The sequence below is a fragment of the Babylonia areolata genome, chromosome 6 (assembly GCF_041734735.1).
Source record: "Babylonia areolata isolate BAREFJ2019XMU chromosome 6, ASM4173473v1, whole genome shotgun sequence".
NCBI classification, from domain to species: domain Eukaryota; kingdom Metazoa; phylum Mollusca; class Gastropoda; order Neogastropoda; family Buccinidae; genus Babylonia; species Babylonia areolata.
In genome coordinates, this window is record NC_134881.1 from 42,138,961 (window position 1) to 42,161,622 (window position 22,662).

General features: G+C 44.3%; 1 protein-coding gene across 1 annotated transcript in view; it reads right to left on the minus strand.

Moving 5' to 3' along the window:
* LOC143283533 (uncharacterized) overlaps nt 1-22,662 on the minus strand; it is a 325,230-nt gene that overhangs the window by 103,847 nt on the left and 198,721 nt on the right. The window lies entirely within an intron of this gene.

Consider the following 22,662-nt stretch of genomic DNA (forward strand, 5'->3'; position numbering starts at 1 on the left):
TGCACAGCATCCGTGTCTGACAGCGCGGCGGTCAGTTAGCCGCGTTCACCCCACACTGGTACCCACAGTCTGTTGAAAGAGGCACTTGCCTTTGCTATCCTCTTTGAGACGTCTTTGTCCGTGCTGAGCAAAAAGGCAGCTTCCCAGGCACGTGGAATTATCCATTTTATTCAGGGCTGTGCCCTCTATTAAAGGATCTGAATGAGCACGACCTGGTACAGGCTGGAGCATTACTTATGTTTTCTGCATCCTGATGATCAGTTCAAAGGTCTTTGATGCTGCTGAGAGCCAGCAAGTAAGTTCTTGATAGTATGTTTCGTTCAGTGCTGTAAGCACACGGTCATTTGCAATCAAGAGGTTACTCGTGAGGGACTCGGGGACTTTGGTTGTTAACTGCAAAATGTCTCAGATCGAAGAAAAGACCATCACATCTGTAGCAGACAGTGACTCCCGCATCGGTCTGGCAGAGGGTGGTGAACAACAAAGCAGCAAACATGAGGCTGAAGAGGGTGGGAGAGGGTGGGAGCCAACACACAGCCTGTCTGTTTGACGCTGATTAAGACCGGGTGGATCTGACACATCGCCGTTTTTCACAAAGAGAGCCATCATGCCATCATGGAACGATCGGATGTTCTGGACAAACTTCGGTGGGCAGCCAAGTTTGGAAAGGACGTCCCGAAGACCCTGCCAGCTGACGGAGTCAAACGTCTGTATCAAGTCAACAAAGAGTTCTGATTCTACCATCGGCACTTCTGTTGCAGTTGTCTAACTTCGAAGATCATGTCAATCGTCCCCCTGTTGCTCCTGAGACCACACAGGTTCTCGGAGACCACATCATGACGCAGGTGATGAGTGCTTGGTTCAGGACGACACGAGCCATTAACTTCTGTGCAAAACATAACAGTGAAATGCCTGGTTGTCACATCATGCTCTGATCCCTTGTTCATGTAACAGTGGATGATTGATGTTGACATCCTTGAAGTTCTGCGGCACTGATCTTTCTGTCCAGAACTGTTGCGTGAGCTTGGTAAGTTTGACAGCAATAGCTTCTCTTCCTTTTCTGAAGATCCCTAGGGGTATTCCATCAAGACCTGGTGCTTTCCCAACCTGGAGCTGCTTGATGGCTTTCTGGATTTCCTTCTCAAGTGTCAAGGGTCATGGAACTAAGCCGAGACTGGGGTCTTGGGTGGCCCCCTGGTTGATTTGATCAGGTCTGTTGAATAGCTGACTGAAGTGATCAATCCAGTGCTGTTTGGTTTCACTCTTCTTGGTGAGCAGAGTGCCGTCAGCCGAGTGAACACGTGTCATGGCGCTTGAGCTGAGGTGGGGCAAAACACATCCTTCAAGCAAAGAACTCTTTGGAGCTCTGCTCGTCTGCATAAAGCTGTAGTTCTGCAGCCTTTGTTTACCACTTGTTCTCCATCCATTTCAACTCGGTCTGGACTTTGGCCTTGAGGTGCTTGAGGCGGCCGTGTTGAGCTGGAGACTCCTTGTCGCTGAGCCAGTTAGTAAATGCTTCCTGCTTCTCCTTGAGTTGGCTAATAATCTCCTCATTGTTGCAGTCAGACACATCCTGGTATTTCCGCTCTGGGCAGCCAAGAATGAATTTGACAGAACTGTCCACTTTTTCTGAGTTGGCAAGTCTCTGGACATCCAGCTTTTTAATGTCAGCTTTCTAGCATCTATGTTTGCTGGCAATGGAAAAGGACAACTTACTCCCCAGGAACGCCTGGTCTTTCCAGCAGTCAGTTCCCCTGTCTGCCCTTGTGATGTTGCCATCCTGGATATCTCGGTGATTTGAAGTCCCCGAGTAGCAGCAGCTCATCTTTTGGGACTGACCTTAGCAAGCAAGCAAGGTTCTGGTAGAACAGGTTTTTTTTTCTTCCTCTGTGAGTTGGTCCTGGCGGAAGGTGTGCGTGCTGATGTTCAAGTGTGTCTTCCCTTGCAACGGCAGACTCAACGCCAGCAGGCGGTGGCTAATTCCCTTCAGGGGGGACTCTAGGTTCTTGACGAGTGTAGTGCGGAAGGCAAGGCCAACTCTCGTTTTCATGTGCTCCTCTGGAATCTTTCCTGAGCAAAAGAAAACGAGGCCAGCTCCAGCTTCAGTGATCTCCCTAGTGTCTGCCAGGATGTTTCGCTGAAGGATGGCGATGCTGTACCTCTGGAGATCACGACCAACGAGTGCTGCTCGACGTTCTGTTCTAACGTTATGTTTGCTGCCCACCGGCGTCCCAATTTTCTGGTTTCAAACACGTGTGCTCTTCTTTAGTGTGGATATTTTTGTTTCATTCTTAACTTGTTGCTGTTTCCCTGGTGGAAAACAATCAGGGTAGAGAATGTCGCGAACAAAGTCATCACCTCTAGCCTGACAATGGAAGCTGAAGTTGTGACGTTGAAGTTGTGCTACTGGCAAGTCTGTCGGCTAGCTCATTATGATTAATACCTGCAGGGCAATACATCCGTGTGAGTTTTTGCATCTGGATGTTGTGCATCTGGATGTTGACATTGCCTCATTCCACGCTGTGCTCTTCATTCTATTAGCAATCTTTGTAACGGGTTCACAGAGTCAGGGAAGGTTGATTTGTAAAAACATGACAACCAGCTACCGATATTCTTATATACTTTTCAATACGTCTGAGTAAAGTGATGATTAGATATTTACAGATTTTCTTAAATTTGGTAGAGTGGTGGCGTTGGAGACGAAAAGCTTTCCTTTAAGTTGGATAATTAAAACAGCGTGTAATGGACTGTTTTAATGAAGGCTGGCCAAACAAACCAAATGGGAGTAAACAGGACATATTTCACATATTTCAATTAATAATTAGTGCAGACAGAAAAAAATACTGATCAGATCTTACTGTCGCTGAATAAACGTTCAGCATTATAAAGATTGAAAATTTTGTGTTTTGCGAAGAAACATGTATTGGTAATCAGACATCAATACGATATACATATCCAAAGGATGTTCCGAGGGAGAATTAATAAGGGGCTGGACTTCTGATCCACTGGTCAGCGTTCTACCTCCCGTTTCGGCCTAGTGTTGGTGTTGTGTCCTTGGTGAAGGCACGCCACTCCGATTTTCCTCACTCCACCCAGGTGTTAATGGTTAACGGACTTTGTTGGGGAAGGTTAAAAATGGCAGAATGAGATGATTAGGCCCCGCTTTTCTATGCCGAGCCCTTGACACAGGATTAAATTTCTTTGAATCTTTGGATTTTAATTTACAGCCCCCGGTGGGCGTTAAAGGCTGTGAGACCATTTACCTTTTTTTTTCTTTTTTTACATATTCAAATGTATGTACAATGTAAGGATTTCTCCGTTCACCTTGTAGTTTTGAAACGAACATTGAATTGTGACCAGATATGCAGCTATAATTCATTTTGTGCTCTATACAACAAACAGCATAAATAAATCCCCATTTTGAATGAGAAACAGTCTGATTTGTCCTTAACTCATCTTCAGTTTTCGTATCAGTTAAATCCGTTAAAACGTACCTGAGGTGGGTGGATTTTCACTTCACGTGAGGTGCACAGTAGCCACACGCAGCCCAAAAATGGGCTATTTCTAATACTTTTAAAGTGATTTTTTTCATCTTTGTTAAAAGATTCAAAATAAGTGCCTGGTACCATTGGAAAGAAAACTGTTTCTAGAGTCTGATCCCTGTCCCAGCTGCTGGGTTCAGTGTGAAGATTTTTTCCGATCTCCCAAGCCAACATATACTCAGACATGCTAGTGGCTGAACCCCCTTCGTACGCAGGAGATCAATTATGCACGTTATTAACGGTCTTGCAAGCCATTTTAGCGTTCGGTGGGTTGTGGAAACAAGAATATACCCAGCATGCACACCCCTAAAAAAAACGGAGTATGGCTGCCTACAAGGCAAGGTAAATAAACAAAACGGTCATACACGTAAAATGGTACATGTCTGTGTTAGTGTGTGCATGTGTGTGGGGGGGGGGGGGGGACATGATTGAATGACACAAGAAACGAATGATGAGCGCCCAATGGCAGCAGGATCTTCCCAGGTAGGCAACTGTTGTGAAAATAACTCTGTGTTTGTAAAGTGCTTAAAGTTTGGTCCATGACCAAACATAGGCGCTATGTAAATGTCCGTGTCATCATCATCATCATCATCAAATCAATGAATCCCTTCAAACAGTACTCAGATCGCACACACACACACACACACACACACACACACACACACACACACACACACACACACACACACACACACACACACACACACACACACACACACACACACACACACACACACACACACACACACACACACACACACACACACACACACACACACACACACACACACACACACACACACACACACACCTAGTTTTAAAGCCGCAGATGATAGCGATAGTCATGATGTTGCCAAACAATCCGATGGGAACGAAGAGAGAGAACAGGATTTTTTTAGCCAGAATAAGGTGCTGAAACGTCGACGTGGAATACAGTAATGTTCGCAGATCCATGCCCGTGGTTACTGCTGTACTGTTCTGGAAATCGCTGTTGTTGTGTTCCGCTGTGGAAGTGTCCATCTTGTTTGATGTTCACAGGTCGACGTTTTCTCAGCCTGGAAGTGGATTTATATGTGTTGTCGGTTTGGGTCAATTAAGTGTATTGGTGGGTGGGGCGGGCGGGCTATGGGGTTAGGAGGTTGCGGGAGTAAGTTGTGTGTGTGTGTGAGTGTGTGTGTGTGTGTGTGTGTGTGTTGTGGTGTGTTGTGGTGTGTGTGAGTGGGTGATTGCTGTATTGTGTGTGTGTGTGTGTGTGTGTGTGTGTGTGTGTGTGTGTGTGTGTGTGTGTGTGTGTTGTGGTGTGTTGTGGTGTGTGTGAGTGGGTGATTTTTGTAGTGTGTGTGTGTGTGTGTGTGTGCGTGCGTGCGTGTGTGTGCGTGTGTGTGTGTGTGTGTGTGTGTGTGTGTGTGTGCGTATTGTGTTGTGTGTGTGTGTGTGTGTGTGTGTGTTGTGGTGTGTTGTGGTGTGTGGGTGGGTGATTGCTGTATTGTGTGTGTGTGTGTGTGTGTGTGTGTTGTGGTGTGTTGTGGTGTGTGTGAGTGGGTGATTTTTGTATTGTGTGTGTGTGTGTGCGCGTGCGTGCGTGTGTGTGTGTGTGTGTGTGTGTGCGTGTTGTGGTGTGTGTGTGTGTGTGTGTGTGTGTGTGTGTTGTGGTGTGTTGTGGTGTGTGTGTGGGTGATTGCTGTATTGTGTGTGTGTGTGTGTGTGTTTGTGCGCGCGCGCGTGCGTGCGTGCGTGTGTGTGTGTGTGTGTGTGTGTGTGTGTGTGTGTGTGTGTGTGTGTGTGTGTGTGTGTGTGTGTGTGCTTCCTTCGTTCGTCTTTTCACTGGGAGCGGAAAAGACGGCGTGTGTGTGTGGAGGGTGGAGGGAGGGGAGTGTAGGGTGATGTACAAGTATGTATGTATGTATGAATGAATGAATGTGTGTTTGTTCCTTCAATGTGAATAAAAAACAATGGACAGAAAGGCAAGAAAGTTCAATGAAGTTAATAAAAGAGCAGCATCGTTTGTCTTTTAAAAGAATGGCACATTTGTTTGTGTGTATGTGTGTGTGTGTGTGTGTGTGTGTGTGTGTGTGTGTGTGTGTGTGTGTGTGTGTGTGTGTGTGTGTGTGTGTGTGTGTGTGTGTGTGTGTGTGTGTGTGTGTGTGTGTGGTGTGTGTGTGTGTGTGTGTGTGTGTGTGTGTGTGTGTGTGTGTGGTGTGTGTGTGTGTGTGTGTGTGTGTGTGTGTGTGTGTGTGTGTGTGTGTGTGTGCACTCTTTGTGTGCACACATGAGTGTGTGTTGGTTTATGTCTGTGTGCATGCCCAAGCGCACACGCACTTTAGTATGTGTTTGCATGCGAGTGTGTGAGTATCTATGTATATCAGTATAAAAATGTATGAACTAAAAGAATAATTATAATTATGTGAAAAAGATATATATATATATATATATATATATATATGTATGTATGTATGTATGTATGTATAAACGATCAAGACTCTTCAAATGCGGATGTGTAATTGGGGGAGAGAGAGGGGGAAAAACAAGAACAGACAGAGACAAAGACAGTTGCTGTGGTATATTAATTCACGTACGTTCTAATTAAATGAAACATTTTTTTCATGCTTTATGGTTGTAGAGGTTTCCACTGAAGTGTTATGACTTCTTCTGCTCGACACTGTTTTCCGCGCGGAGAAACCATAACATTTTCAGAAGTGTTTTGTGATCAGTTGTGTTGTTTGCCTGTACTTAATTAACTGAGCTGTTTACGTGCCCTTGTTTTGGGGGGTTTTTCTTTCTCCACAACATTGTTGTTTAAGTTAATAATTGGGTGAACCCGTAAAGGCTACATCTCTTTATAGCTTGTCGTGAAGATCACTGTACACTGTACACACCCGTTGTCAGTGGCCATTTGCCTGCTAATGCCTGGGTTATGAGTCACTGACTGCTCATTGATATGATGCTGTGTACACACTATTGAGCTCCTTTTGTGTTCTTCTGAAAAGTGAAAGGTTATAACGCATGGGTGACTTACACTTACAAGTGAAACAAAGTATATTACATTTACAAGTGAACCAAAGTATATCTTGTTACAATGTTCATTCTTCACCATCTGGTTGATTCCCTCACTTTTCCCAGAAACTGGCTGAATGTGAAGGTTGGTAAAAAAAAAAATTTAATAAATAAAAAATTCATTACACTAGAATGAAAAGACACACTTCTGAATCGTTCCAGTTATGCTTATAAAATGAATGATAAAACACAAGCAATAAAACCAAGTCATACCGGATCCCATAATAATTTGGAAGCATAGGCCTACTACTAATTTCCACCTATCGTCTTTCTGTCATTATGTGAAAGAAGGTGTGGTTTAAACCCAATGAACAATGGTTTTGTGCACTGAAATCATCCCCATTTGTCTAAAATTGATTACAGATTTCAAAATAAGAGTTATAATGACACAGTACACAACACTTTTTCAGCAATTGAAGTCTCAACCCAGGATTCACTTGAGGACTGATTCCCTTACTTTCCCCTGAAACTATCTGACTATATATCAAGCAAAACACGCCATAAGAAAATAACTAATTTTCAAAAACATACTTTTGAAAATTTCCCAATGTGATTGACAATAATTGCTCATGCCAAAACAATAAAATCAAGTCATTTGCATAGTTATTTGTTGGTGAACTGATTTTTTTCTTTTTCATCCATGTCATGTCACAATGAAGATGGGGTAAACCAGGTCGACGCAAAGTCTCACAACAACTTGCTTTGTTCACTAAATACCCTCTCTGCATATTAGATTTTGAATATGCATTTGAAACCAACAGACATTATTACCATAAACTGTGTTTTTCTCCAGTAGTGGTTTCTACTCAATGTAACTGGCAGATTCCTTCCCTTACTTTATTGGATGTAATGAACCTTTGAGTGGTAAGGGGTTTAATTTATTTTGAATTGAATTTGGATAAAAGATTAAAGAATTAAAACCATTAAAATGAATATATTTGGATCAAATTGGCATGGATCAATATCCCGTCGGCGACGCCACTTTTGTAGCCGTGTTAACCTGAATGGTATTTCAGAGTGCAGAATTCCCTTGTGGTATAAACACAGGAAAGACAATGGCTAAGAACATCTGGGGATTCCCCCCTGCGATGTATAGAAAATATGGCCTATCCTACCACCGACTATTAAGAGCAGTAGGTTCATGGATAACAGACCAATGAATGGTCACCTTTCAGTGACATGGGTCCTCTACCATGCTTGTGCATAAATGCGAGCTTGGCGGTGAAAGGATTAAAAGGGGACGGTACAGAAGAATTACTGATTTACTGAATTAAAGAGGATAAAGATAAAACGATAGAAAAGATCCGTGCATAGGTCAGAGACATGTAGAGGCCAGTCACAAAAGGGTTTTTCTATTGTTTTATTACAATATTATAAGAAGTAAAGAAAAAGAGAAGATGAGATGACAATGCAGCAACGTGGCGAGACGCTGGCCGTTGGGGCAACACACACTGTGTGACACACACAGTCAGTGGTCAGCACGCTAGCTATCGCCACAAGCAAGCTCTGGTGAAAAAGTGATCAGTGGTCGCCACTCTGTCGCTATTTATACAAGTTACACGGACTGCAAAGACAACCGCGTGTGCTGCGAAGCAAACCGGGCCTGTTCGGCTAAATATTTGAATAATCTGATTTGACCTAATAATAGGTTTTTAGTGTTAGATTTCTAAGTGATTCCCGAACCAATTTACGTCGGATTGGTCGCAAAAGAAAGAGCTCACCACCTTTCTAATGAGTATAAAATTAAGTGTTGATTACTTAAGATGAATTTACAATCTTCATTTTAATCACCTGGGCTGATCAGTTTATAACGAGTTCGTCGTTGAAAATTACAAATTGCGTTAAATCAGTTCAGTGTAGGCAAACACATATGAAATAGATTTAAAGATGGAATTGCAACAATCCTGCCAGTATGTAATATTTGTATTTTACTGATCCGACAAAAGAGATATTTGATTAAATACGGTGTGTCGGAAACAGTTTTTAACAGAGCCCAAGCCGTCAAGCGACACTGCTTGTGTCGACAATGAAAATCGGCCTTGTATTTTCTAAATGCCTGATCTATTCTCATCCAGATACTATAATAGTATGATTGCAGTGTATGATAAGCGATCACATATGGAATTGTAATCTGTAGTATTAAATGTGACAAAAAGACGAAATGACGTAAGCTTTGCCTCAGTTTAAATCCCTACACTGACGAAACGATTAAACTAAAATCAACTATGCTTCTAACTGATTGAAGTGTGTGTGTGTGTGTGTGTGTGTGTGTGTGTGTGTGTGTGTGTGTGTGTGTGTGTGTGTGTGTGTGTGTGTGTGTGTGTGTGTGTGTGTGTGTGTAAGCACAACAGACATATTCTGGCAATGAATGATACATAGATTTAGTTTAATAATTGGTTGGAGCATTTGTCTAAAAGGGGCTTTGCATTCATATTTGGATTGGCGTCACGCATTATGCGTGAGTCGTTGAAGACAGGCAGATTATTTTCGAAAAAAACGTCTGCTATACAGCTCGTGCTTGAAACAATTATTGAAGCCAGCTGAGCGCTTAGCTACATAGACATTGTCAAAACAAAACAAAAAAAGAAACAAATACTTCAGATATTTTCTTATTATGTTTAACAATGACTTTTGCCACAGTAATGATAACAACTCATTTATTTAATTGTTTAGAAGCACAGGTGGTGTTTATAAAATCATTGAGCAGCAATTTGTTGTCCCTCATGTGAATGTGCTGAAAACACTGAAGTCCGCTTTGTGTTATATTGCCATGCTTTGAATAATCCTACACGTAAGGAAATTCCTCAAAAAAGTTGTGCTGACAGTTATCTTCATTTCGACCCAGTGACTCAGTCATCAACACATAGAAAACCATCATAAAAACAATATGCTGTTTTCGCGCCCGACAATTTTGAAACCCCACAGTTTCTCTGTGTTATGATTCGAAAATTCACTGGACAGCTGAGCTGTCCCCAAACCGACTATGGTCCTGTTCATGGACTTTCTATCTGAGAGTCCCGAGTTCGAATCTCGGTAACGGCGCCTGATGGGTCAAAGGTGGAGATTTTTCCGATCTCCCAGGTCAACATATGTGCAGACCTGCTAGTGCCTGAACCCCCTTCGTGTGTATACGCAAGCAGAAGATCAAATACGCACGTTAAAGATCCTGTAATCCATGTCAGCGTTCGGCGGGTTATGGAAACAAGAACATACCCAGCATGCACACCCCCGAGAACGGAGTATGGCTGCTTACATGACGAGGTAAAACCGGTCACACACGTAAAAAACACCCGTGTACATACGAGTGAACGTGGGAGATGCAGCCCACGAACGAAGAACAACTGTTGAACTGCATGATAAAACCCGTGTCACCCACTTTTCTGTTGGCAAAACGCATGGATCGAGCGATCAGCTAACTCTTCCTATTTCCAGTGGCTGACCAGCTTGGGTCTAATGCATCTGCAAACCTGCAAAGCTAGACACCGAGGGTGATACGCAAAGCTTAGTCAATAATGGTGGCAAACACACACACAAAATTGCAACAGCAGACTAGATATGTTCGCATGACATTGTGGATTTCAGGAACGCTTTTTATTATCACGATGCAAACGAAGTGAGGGGAAAATCTCAGGGAGTAGGATTTTGTGTTTATGTAAAACAGAGAGACGGCGTGGTGTGATGTACTTGTAAAGCTGTATTCATTAGAAAATAACTCCAGACAGGACGTGGGGCTATTGACATTCAGACCACGATCATATTCATCAATCTTAACAAGTGTTTGTGATGGCCGTGTGTGTGCCTTCGCTGTTGCAAAGCACTGTGTACAGACTTTTTCTTAACAGCTCTCCTAAAGCTCTATACTTCGTTATTGGGAATCTAAGGATTTTTTTCAGCAGTTTGTCACGTGCCTTACTCTCCGTAATCGAACTCCAGGCATACATTTAAAGTGAGATAAAGCCTTGGATAAAACACCCGGTTTTTTCTGCCTGTAAATGATTTGTTTTTCCTATCAAACTAAATCTTTCTACAGAATTTTCCCAGGGACAGGATTTTTGTTGCCGTAGGTTCTTTTATGTGCACATACATACGTTTCAGTAATATACTAGAAAGTGTGGGCAAACACACCTTTTTTCTGCCTGCAAGTGATTTGTTTTTCCTGTCAAAGTGTATTTTTCTGCAGAATTTTACAAAGGTCAACATTTTTGGTTTGTAGGTTCTTTTACGTGCGCTAAGTGCATGCCACACAGGGGACCTCGATTTATCGTCTCATCCGATCAACTATCGTCAAGAGTACCACTCAAGGTCTAGTGCACGGGAAGAAAATACTGGCGGGTATAGGATTCGAACCCGTGCGCTCAGATTTTCTCTCTTCCCAGTGTTAACACAAGACCATCTCTCCAAACTGATCCATCAATCCATCACAGCAAAGACAGCTAATAACTGTCCTCCAGAAGGTTTCTAAGAAAACTGCTCTGGATTTCATCAGGGCAATGGACAGAGTCATTGCATGTCTAAGACCTGTTTTTAATTCATGCAGAGTAAAAGGCGTGCTGGATTGATCAGAGTCAACGGAGAAAAAAAGCAAAAGCATCTTCTCTTGAACAGTGTGCGTGTGTGTGTGTGTGTGTGTGTGTTTAATAAAAAAAAAATTGTCAGACCCGATCGGGTGAGATCACTTTTCTTGGACAGAAACAGCCAACAGATTTGCAGTGGCTTGTTTGTCAATAATGAGCGAGTCTTTAAACTTTAAGTGATTTATGGGGGGCATGTGCTTTTCTCTCGAATTTTCTTTTAATAAACTAATTGTCCACACTCTTTCATTGGATGTTTTATAAGTGAGTACGAAACGGGTCTGTTTCCAGTAAAGGCGTCTGCTTGCTTTTGTTTTTGTTTTGTTGTTGTTGCTGTTTTGTTGTTGTTGTTTTTGTTGTTGTTTTTTTGTTGTTTGTTTATTTGTTGGGTTTTTGTTTGTTTGTTTGTTTGTTTGTTGTTGTTTTTTATTTGTTCGGTTTTTTATTTGTTTGGTTTTTTGTTTGTTTTGTTTGTTTGTTTTTTCAAATGTGGTGAAATATAGTTTGAAGCTGTAGATGGGCTCTTGTGTCGTTGTTGTTGGGTTGTTTTTTTTTGTTTGTTTGAGGTGGGTTTTTTTCAGATTGTTTGTAGCTCTACTTTTTTTTTTTTGTTTGTTTGTTTTTTTGTTTTTTTGTTTTTTGTTTTTTTTCAAGGCCTGACTAAGCGCGTTGGGTTACGCTGCTGGTCAGGCATCTGCTTGGCAGATGTGGTGTAGCGTATATGGTTTGTCCGAACGCAGTGACGCCTCCTTGAGCTACTGAAACTGAAAACTGAAACTGAAACTGTAGCTCTACACTTTGTCACTCGACAGCCCCGCCGAATCCTTCCAGCCCGGTCACCCACAAGTGCAAAAGCCACAGTTATCCCCAGGGCAAAACAGCCCATTGAAACGTGGGGTAAAATCATCAGAATGATTATCTTAGGTTCCACTGCGCCAGGACTTCTTCATTCAGATGAGCTTCTTCGTCGTTCGTGGGCTGTGATTCCCACGTCTACTCGTATGCACGAGTGGTTATCAAGGTGTGCGACCGTTTTTACTCCCGCCGTGTAGGCAGCCACACTTCGTTTTCTAGGGTGATCCAAATGATAAGGTAGGTACGTCCGATCAACATTTTTAACCACCAATAAAAATGAAATTCCGAACGATTCCGAACTCAGGCGGAAAGACCCGAAGCAAACAGCAAAACAGAGAGAGCAAAGAACATCACGACGACGTCCAGTCTTGCCCCAAATGAGGTGCACTGTAGATGGGGCGAGTTATATTTTCTTCCTCTGCAGCATTTGGGAGCCTGACCCGTGCCTTGGGTCTTTCCGTGGGTCAGACGCCTGCTACCAACTTTTTTTCTTTTTTTTTTACAGGTGTATTTAATGTGAGAGGGACACGTGGCAGAATCGGTAAGGCGTTTGATTTCTGATCCAGATTTCACCAGTTTAACCATTAATAAAATGTGCAGGAATCAGTCTGCACGCTCTAACGCTTCCTGGAAACTGAGGTTGTTATGATGCGGGGTGCAGTAAGTTATGCAAGGAGAAGCCCTCAAGTGCCCGTCCAAGTAGCCTTCACTGCCCAGCGGCACACTGATGTTGTTGTGTGTGTGTTTTTTTCTGCCCTGTCATCAGTGGCATTACCGTTCCGAGTACCCACCCCATACACAACGACACCCTATACCGTGTGTCGCAGTCCCAGAGTCGGCAGTCCACATGGAACCAACTGTGTTCGGCCGCCAGGAGGGTGCTGATATTCTTCGGCGGAATGCCCTCCCTCTTTTGGCTGCCACTGGCTCAATTCATCAGCACCACAACAAAACCAACATGGAAGTCATGGCGGTGAACAGTGTGAACATTCGGACCTGGCCATTCATGTCTGCAGATTTTAATCCAGTCGAGTGTGTGTCGAAAAAGAAACCCTCTCTAATGTCGTCGTCGTCGGCCTCCTTCCGTCTCGAGAGACGATGGCTGCACCAGAAATGTAGTCACTGCTGGGCATTGCACTTCCTGCTGTGCTGGAGTAGCAGTCTCTATTGCATGTGGGACAGATGTATGTAGATGCTGCTTGTTTACAGAGTTTTGACTTGCGCGTGGCTCTTTTTCTCCTCAGCGAGTCAATGCGGCTTCTCTCTGCTTGTTTCACCCCTCTCTGAATGAGAGATTTCCAGGGTCCACATGAGTCCGCAAGGCTTTCCCAGGACAGCACATCAATATCTGTACTTGTCAGGTCCAGTTTGCAAACGTCTTTGAATCGTAGTCGGGGGCGACCTCGGGGCCTAGATCCCTCTGATAGTTCGCCGTACAGATCTTTAGGGGTGCGGCCTTCATCCATTCGGCGAACATGACCGAGACGGTGTTGACTCAGAAGGATGAAGACAGTTGGCAAGCCTGCACGCTCAAGCACTTCAGTGTTTGGGATCTTGTCCTGCCATCGGATTCCAAGAATGCGTCTGAGGCATCGGAGGTGGAAACTGTTTAGTCTCTTCTCTTGGGTGGCATATGTGGTCCATGTTTCACTCGAGTAGAGTAGGGTGCTTAGAACGCAAGCTCTGTACACCTGCACATCATTGTGTTCACCGTCAAGGTTTTTGTTTGACCACACACTCTAGTGAAGTTTGGACATGACCCCGGTGGCCTTCGCAATTCTTGAGTTGATCTCTGGCTCGAGAGAGAGATTCGAAGTTATTGTCGACCCAAGGTACTGAAACCAGTCAACTGTGTTCAGTTCGCGCGTGGCTCCCGATGTGACTTTGTTGGAGGAGAGTTAGTGCCCTGTCCCATCACTTCTGCTTCCTTCAGGCTGATGGTGAGGCCAAATTCGTTGCACACGTGCACAAGGCAGTCTGTGAGTCTCTGAAGGGCCTCCTCTGTTTGTGTCACCAGTGTAGTGTCATCGGCGAAGAGAGCCTCTCTGATTGTGATATGCCTGACTTTGGTCTTGGCTCTGAGTCTGGCCAGGTTGAAGAGCTTTCCGTCAGATCTTGTGTGTAGGTTAACTCCATCTTCGTTGTTTGCGAATGCATATGACAGAAGCATGGAGAAAAATATGTCCAAAAAAGTGTTGGGGCGAGCACGCAACCCTGCTTGACACCACTGCTTATTCGGAACGGGTCAGACACTGCTCCATTGTAGCACACTGTGCTGTACATGTCCTTGTGAAAGGATTCAACAATGGCCAGAAATTTCGGGGAACAGCCTATCTTCCTCAGAAGTGTGAACAGTCCGCTCCTGCTCTCTAGATCAAAGGCCTTTGTCAGGTCAATGAAGGCCAGGTATAGTGGTTGATTTTGCTCTCGGCATTTTTCCTGCAGCTGCCTGCCCTAAACCCACACTGCGACTCTGGGAATATGCGTGCTGCTAGAACTAGCAATCGGGTCAGGATCACTCTTGCAAAGGCTTTGCCGACAATGCTGAGTAGAGAGATGACCCAGTAGCTGTTACAGTCGTTGCAATCGCCCTTGTTCTTGTACGGGGTCACGATCTTCGCATCTCGCATGTCCTGTGTTACAGAGCCCTCCCTCCAGCACATACAAAGTAATTTATGCAGATCGTGAAGCAATGCTGCTTTCCCGCATTTGATCACCTCAGGGGGTATCCCGTCCTTTCCTGGGGCCTTTCCAAATGTCAGTCCCTGGCTCTGCTCAGCTCTTCTTCAGTTGGCTCTACATCCAGCTCTTCCATGACAAACAGCTATTGAATGGCGCTTAGGGCTGCTTTTGACACAATGTTTTGCGTGGAGTATAACTCTAAGTAGTGCTCTACCCATCTCTCCATCTGCTTTCGTTGATCAGTGATGTTCCCTGGACTTCAGGGGTGAGGTCTTGGAGACGATTGGACCGGTTGCTTTCTTGATGCCCGAGTACATGCTGCCCGTGTTTCCAGAGTCTGCTGCAGACTGTATGCTCTGCGCAGCGCCAAGCTGTCTGCTGACACTTGCTGCGTGCACACCTTAGTGCGTCCCGTGTAGCTTGGCGAGGATGGCTTTCATGTGCTGGGCGTGCCGTACGTTTGGTCTCCACTGCTGGTTTCATTTTCTTCTAGCTTGCCTCAGACCAGTCCTCATTTCTCTGCTCCTTTCTTCCGAACGCTGCCATCCCTGACTGGTAGACAGCATCGCGCACATGTTTCCATTTGGCGTCTTCGCCCGAAGCTTCTGTACAGCCATTCTCCAATGATACACCAAGGATTCCCCAAAACCCCTGTGGGTCTGGTGATCGGCTAGCGTTGATACGCGGGCAGCCTTTGGATTTGGAATGATGCATTCTGTGCGGGATAAGTCTATCTTGGAGCAGACGAGTATGTGGTCAGTGTCACAATAAGCGCTATGGAAGCTTCTTGTGTTACCGTTGAGATCTTGCTCCCTGGACAAGATCAGATCTAGCTGGTGCCAGTGGTTGGATCTGGGGTGACGCCATGAGACTTTGTGCCTTGCCTTGTTTTTGAAGAAGGTGTTTATCACTGCCAACTTGTGAAAGGAACACAGCTCCAAAAGTCTCTGACCATTCTTCATTTTGCCAACTCCATGACGTCCGATTATAGAAGGCCTGGCTTCAAAGACACCGCCCACCCTTGCATTGAGTTCTCCCAAGATGTAAAGACCTTCTTTGTTGGGCACACTTCTGACACTGAATCGAGAGCATCATAGAACTGGTCTTTCTCGTCTTAGGTTGGAGCGTAAGTGCAAACAAAGTTGGCTGTGCCCTTATTTGTTGTCATCTTCATGGTCAGAAGCCTCTCAGAATCTCCAGTCAGCGGTTCGATGGCTGGCAACAAAGAGTTCCTCACGGCAAAACCCGCACCGTGTATGCGTGCCTCCTCTGAGCTCTTCCACTGCCAGTAGAACGTGTAGTTCTTTTCGCGCAGATATCCATCCTCTGGCAGCTTTGTCTCTTGCAAAGCACCACCGTCGACGTTAAGACGGCTTAGTTCTCTGTCAGTTACGGCTGTCTTTCGTAGGTCGTCCATTGATTGCAGATCGCTGTTAAAACCTGGACACACACAGTCGTTGTCCTTACATTCCAACTTGCAATCTGAAGAGCTGGCATCTTCCTCTCAATTTTTCTTTTGTCTGGTGCTGGAATTTACAACCTGCCTGTTGATTTCTCTAAGCTCCAAGCACCCAATGGAGCAAGCAGGTTGTGGCGGGGTAGTACCTTATTGGCTGGGGGCTGCCCAGCTTGAGGCGGGCGATAACTACCCAATGGAATCCAAGAATTCCTCCCACCGACGAGAGCAACCCCTGGCGCCCGGCTCTACGCCAAACGACCCTTGGCTTATAACCGTAACTGCTGCTCTCCGTGTTGTGTCGACGCTGAGTTAGCGATCTGGAATGACCTCTCCAGGTGCAGGCCTGGGCAGATTGGTATGGAGGACAAGCTGTTGCCCATGTAGCAAGTCCCCCCTCTCCTCGCCTCTAGTTGACTCCAGGGGAAAAGCAGAAGCCAATACGCCTGGCACCAGGGACGACGCAGGAGCTGCCGGAAAGGAGTTGGTTACAACTCAAGACCGCCTTAGGGACTCCAACTCCGGATTTCCTGTCAGGGTTTACTCCCTTAGCCTTTTCCTGAAGAAGATGTAGCCACAAGGCAGCGGAGGTTTGAGCTTGGAGTTGTCCTCCTCCTAGACGAACAGCTTTCCGTGGCTAAAGAGCTTCATCTACTCGGGTTTGAAATCGGAGTTTCCTTGTACATTAACTGTCTTCCTTGGCTAAATAGCTCCATGTACCCGGGCTAGGGTTTTTGAGGCGACCCATCTCCGCCTAGATGTTTCCGTCGTAGGACATGTTGTGCTTTGTATAGAGGAGACAGTGCTACCTGAAGCCTCACCCCATCCTGGTAGACAACACCGCCAATTTGTCCGGGACCCCTTATTTACTAGCAAATCAGCTTATTCGGGGCTAACCTCCATCTCTGGAGGCCGTCCCACTATCCGCACCCTGCGACCCGCTGGGTTGGAGATGGTCGCCTCTGAATCCCTGAATCTAATGTATATGGATATAAATTATGTGCATATTCGTACGCGACACTTATGCCTGAAAAAATAATGGAGGAAAGCGACAAATGGGGGTAACAACTTCCGTTATATCAAGAACACTTCGTGAAGAATAGAAAAAGGGAAATGTAAAATATATATTTTTAAAAAAAACCGTCACATACTCTGTGTGTGTGTGTGTGTGTGTGTGTGTGTGTGTGTGTGTGGTTTTGAATTCACATACGAACTAGGAAGACGTATCAGGAACAAACGAACCGGGATGACCTCATTTATATTGCAGGAAGTGACATGATTCTGAACTTTTCGGATGAAGGCATCAAAATTTCGTCGTGTGCATGTTACGGAAATTAATGGAATGTGTGGAAATTGATTCATCGTGATTTGGGGACGTTTGTTCACTCAGTTCACATGAATCCATCAACACAAGTTACATTGGACTGGCTTGGTTTGGGGGTTTGTCTTTTTTTCATTCAGGTGGATCATTTTTGGGCAAGGTAGCATTGGATGTGGGAGGGTCGCTGTGGCTGGAAAGTGCTAGATTTTTTTTTTTTTTTTTTTTTTTTTTTTTTGTCTGCAGCTTCACCTTGACAACAGACCATTCCACTATTTTCCTCAGTCCTTTGTTGATCAGCTAACTGACAGTCATGAGTTCTTTTTGGTGCGACAAATGTATTCTTCACAGGGGACATCGCTGTAGTGTTTCGACCGAAACTTTTTTTCTTTTCTTTTTTTTATATAAAGTTCATTCTCTTCTCTCTTTTCTGTTGCTCTTTCTTTCTTCGTTGCTTTCCCTTCTTCCATCTTTCTTTTCACTCTTAGTTCCTTTTTGTTGTTGCTCTTCCTTCCTTCCTTCCTTCCTTCCTTCCTTCCTTCCGTTTTTGTTTAGTCGTTCTCGCCCGGAAAAAAAAAAGAAAATAGCGGCGTCGGTTAAAGGTTAATGTTCTGTTTGTCAGCAGTTCATCAAGCCAGGTGACAGCGCTTTTAGTGAAACGAGTGTTAGAGGTTCCACGTGTTTTCTGTTTCCCGTGCGGTGATGTGAAGAAAATGGGTTTGGCAATTAAAACGCTACTGGGTCTCTGTGAGTTTTTTTGTTTTGTTTTTTTTCCCCCTTTAACGCCTTTTCCTCTTTCTTTCTTCCTGTCTTTCTTTCTTCCTGTTTTTCTTTCTGACTTCTTTCTTTCTTTCGTTCGTTCGTTCTTTCTGTCTTTCTTTCTTTCTTTCTTTTCTTTCTTTCTTTCTTTCTTTCTTCCTGTCTTTCTTTCTTCCTGTTTTTCTTTCTGACTTCTTTCTTTCTTTCGTTCGTTCGTTCTTTCTGTCTTTCTTTCGTTCGTTCTTCCTTTCTGTCTTTCTTTCCTCCTGTCTTTCTTTCTTCCTGTCTTTCTTTCTGACTTCTTCCTTTCTTCCTGTCTTCCTTTCTTCCTGTCTTCCTTTCTGACTTCTTCCTGTCTTTCTTTCTTCCTGTCTTTCTTTCTTCCTGTCTTTCTTCCTGTTTTTCTTTCTTCCTGTTTTTTCTTCCTGACTTCTTTCTTCCTTTCTTCCTGTCTTCCTTTCTTCCTGTTTTTCTTTCTGGCTTCTTTCTTTCGTTCGTCCTTTCTGTCTTTCTTTCTTCCTGTTTTTCTTTCTTCCTGTTTTTCTTCCTGTCTTTCTTTCTTCCTGTCTTTCTTTCTTCCTGTTTTTCTTTCTGACTTCTTTCTTTCTTTCGTTCGTTCGTTCTTCCTGTCTTTCTTTCTGACTTATTTCTTTCTGTCTTTCTTTTATTTTCTTTCTTTCGTTCTTTCTGTCTTTCGTTTGTTCGTTCTTTATTTCAAAGGGTGCGATGGGAAGTTGAAAGTCTTATTTGGTCGTAGTAATTAATCACAGGTATAAGTGATGGTGCCATTATTATCGAGGATTATTATCTAGGATTATGTTATTGTTGTTTTGTTGTTGTTGTTGCTGTTCTTTTCGTGTGCGTGTGTGTGTGTGTGTGTGTGTGTGTGTGTGTGTGTGTGTGTGTGTGTGTGTGTGTGTGTGTGCTGTGTATGTTGTGTGTGTGTTTAGGGGGCGGGAGGGGGGGTGGGGGAGAGTGATTGTGTGTGTATGTATGTACTGTATTTGCTTCCATGTTTGTTGACGTGAAAATGAAGGTTTTGCCATTTAAAAAGCCTTGGACACCAGTTTGTTAATTTTTTTCTTTTTCCTTTCTGTGATTTTTTTTTTTCCTTTCCTTTCGAGAAGCTTTTTTTTTTGTTTATTTGTTCGCTTTGTTGGTTGTCGTTGTTGTTGGGGTTTTTTTCCCCTAAATTCCCTGCATCTTGTTTCAGGGCTTTTCTGTTGTCCCTTGTGTCTCCATATTCTGGTAAATATCTACTGAGCTAAGAATTTCCTTTTTTCTATATTTTTCTTTCTTTTTTTTCTTTTTTTTAGTGCCTTCCTCTCTGTGTGTGTGTGTGTGTGTGTGTGTGTGTGTGTGTGTGTGTGTGTGTGTGTGTGTGTGTGTGTGTGTGTGTGTGTGTGTGTGTGTGTGTGTGTGTGTGTGTGTTTATCTGCGTTTGTGCATGTGTGTGTGTGTCTGTGTGTGTGCGTGTGTATGTGTGTTTGTGTGTGTGTGTGTGTGTGTGTGTTTATCTGCGTTTGTGCATGTGTGTGTGTGTGTGTTTGTCTGTGTGTGTGTGTGTGTGTGTGTGTGTGTGTGTGTGTGTGTGTGAGAGAGAGAGAGAGAGAGAGAGAGAGAGAGAGAGAGAGAGAGTTTCTGCCGTCGCGTCCTTTCCCAGTTTCTCTTTTAACGTGTTCAATGAATGCTTACACTTTTTGCCTCTCATTGAACATGTTTGTTGTTTTTGTTGTTGTTGTTGTTGTTTTAGGCGCTCAGGATATGGGAGATGCATGGTAACAGTTTTCACTGTTGCTGTTTTTGTTGTTCTTGTTGTTCTTGTTGTTGTTGTTGTTGTTGTTGTTAATCCTATGGTGAAATGTTCGGCACCAGAGATACACCAGGGATCGTGTGATGTGCTGTGGAATGCAGTTGTTACCCGTTTTGTTATATTTCGTTGTTTGTTGTATCGGTTGGGACAATTGGAATGGTTGGTTTGGATAGTCGGTTTGGATGGTCGTTTGCTTGCTTACATGGTTGCTTGATAGGTTGGTTTGTTGGTTGGTTTGTTCGTTCGTTGGTTTGTTCGTTCGTTCGTTCATTCATTCGTTCGATGGTTCTTTGGTTGACCGGTTGTTTGGTTATGATGACTGGTTATGATGACTGGTTATGATGACTGGTTATGATGACTGGTTATGATGGATGGTTATGATGACTGGTTATGATGACTGGTTATGATGACTGATTATGATGGCTGGTTATGATGACTGGTTATGATGACTGGTTATGATGGATGGTTATGATGACTGGTTATGATGGATGGTTATGATGACTGGGTATGATGGATGGTTATGATGACTGGTTATGATGACTGGGTATGATGACTGGGTATGATGACTGGTTATGATGGATGGTTATGATGACTGGTTATGATGACTGGTATGATGATGGTTATGATGACTGGTTATGATGGATGGTTATGATGACTGGTTATGATGACTGGTTATGATGATGATGATGACTGGGTATGATGACTGGTTATGATGGATGGTTATGATGACTGGTTATGATGACTGGGTATGATGGATGGTTATGATGACTGGTTATGATGACTGGGTATGATGACTGGGTATGATGACTGGTTATGATGGATGGTTATGATGGATGGTTATGATGACTGGGTATGATGACTGGTTATGATGACTGGTTATGATGGATGGTTATGATGGATGGTTATGATGACTGGTTATGATGACTGGGTATGATGACTGGGTATGATGGATGGTTATGATGACTGGTTATGATGGATGGTTTAGATGGTCGCTTGGTTGGTTAGCAGTTTGGTTGTTTGGCTTGAATAGTTGGTTGGTTGGTTGGTTGGTTGGTTGGTTCGTTCGCTTGCTCATTCGACGGTTCTTCGGTTGGCCTGTTGCTTGGTTTGGATGATTGGTGATGATGGATGGTTTAGATGGTCGCTTGCTTGCTTGCTTGCTTGCTTGATTGATTGGTCTGGATGGTCTGTTGGTTGGTTGGTTGATTTGGTTGGTTGGCTTGAATGATTAGCTGGTCGGGTGATTGGCTGGGATGGTTTGCTGGTTGGGTTAGATGGTTGGTTTGAACGGTCGGTTGCTTGGTTGACTGGTTTTGATGATGGTTGGTTGGTTGGTTGGTTGACTGGTTTTGATGGTAGTTGGTTGGTTGGTTGACTGGTCGAGTGATTGGCTGGGATGGTTTGCTGGTTGGGTTAGATGGTTGGTTTAAACGGTCGGTTGGTTGGTTGGTTGACTGGTTTTGATGATGGTTGGTTGGTTGGTTGGTTGACTGGTCGGGTGATTGGCTGGGATGGTTTGCTGGTTGGGTTAGATGGTTGGTTTGAACGGTCGGTTGCTTGGTTGACTGGTTTGGATGGTGGTTGGTTGGCTGGTTGACTGGTTTGGATGGTGGTTGGTTGGTTGGTTGACTGGTTTTGATGATGGTTGGTTGGTTGACTGGTTTTGATGATGGTTGGTTGGTTGACTGGTTTGGATGGTGGTTGGTTAATTGACTGGTTTGGATGGTGGTTGGTTGACTGGTTTGGATGGTGGTTGGTTGACTGGTTTGGATGATGGTTGGTTGGTTGGTTGGTTTGGATGGTGGTTGGTTGGTTGGATCGTTTGGATTATTGGTTTGGATGGTGGTTGGTTGGTTGACTGGTTTTGATGATGGTTGGTTGGTTGGTTGGTTGACTGGTTTGGATGGTGGTTGGTTGGCTGGTTTGGATGATGGTTGGTTGGTTGGTTGGTTGACTGGTTTGGATGGTGGTTGGTTGGTTGGTTGGTTGACTGGTTTGGATGGTGGTTGGTTGGTTGGTTGGTTGGTTGACTGGTTTGGATGGTGGTTGGTTGGTTGACTGGTTTGGATGGTGGTTGGTTGGTTGGTTGGTTGGTTGGTTGGTTGGTTGACTGGTTTGGATGGTGGTTGGTTGGTTGGTTGGTTGACTGGTTTGGATGGTGGTTGGTTGGTTGGTTGGTTGGTTGGTTGGTTGGTTGGTTTGGATGGTGGTTGGTTGGTTGGTTGGTTGACTGGTTTGGATGGTGGTTGGTTGGTTGGATCGTTTGGATTATTGGTTTGGATGGTGGTTGGTTGGTTGACTGGTTTTGATGATGGATGGTGGTTGGTTGGTTGACTGGTTTGGATGGTGGTTGGTTGGTTGGTTGGTTGGTTGGTTGGTTTGGATGGTGGTTGGTTGGTTGGATCGTTTGGATGGTGGTTGGTTGGTTGGACTGATTTACTGGTTTGGATGGTGGTTGGTTGGTTGGATCGTTTGGATTATTGGTTTGGATGGTGGTTGGTTGGTTGGTTGGTAGACTGGTTTGGATGGTGGTTGGTTGGTTGGTTGACTGGTTTGGATGGTGGTTGGTTGGTCGGATCGTTTGGATAATTGGTTTGGATGGTGGTTGTTCA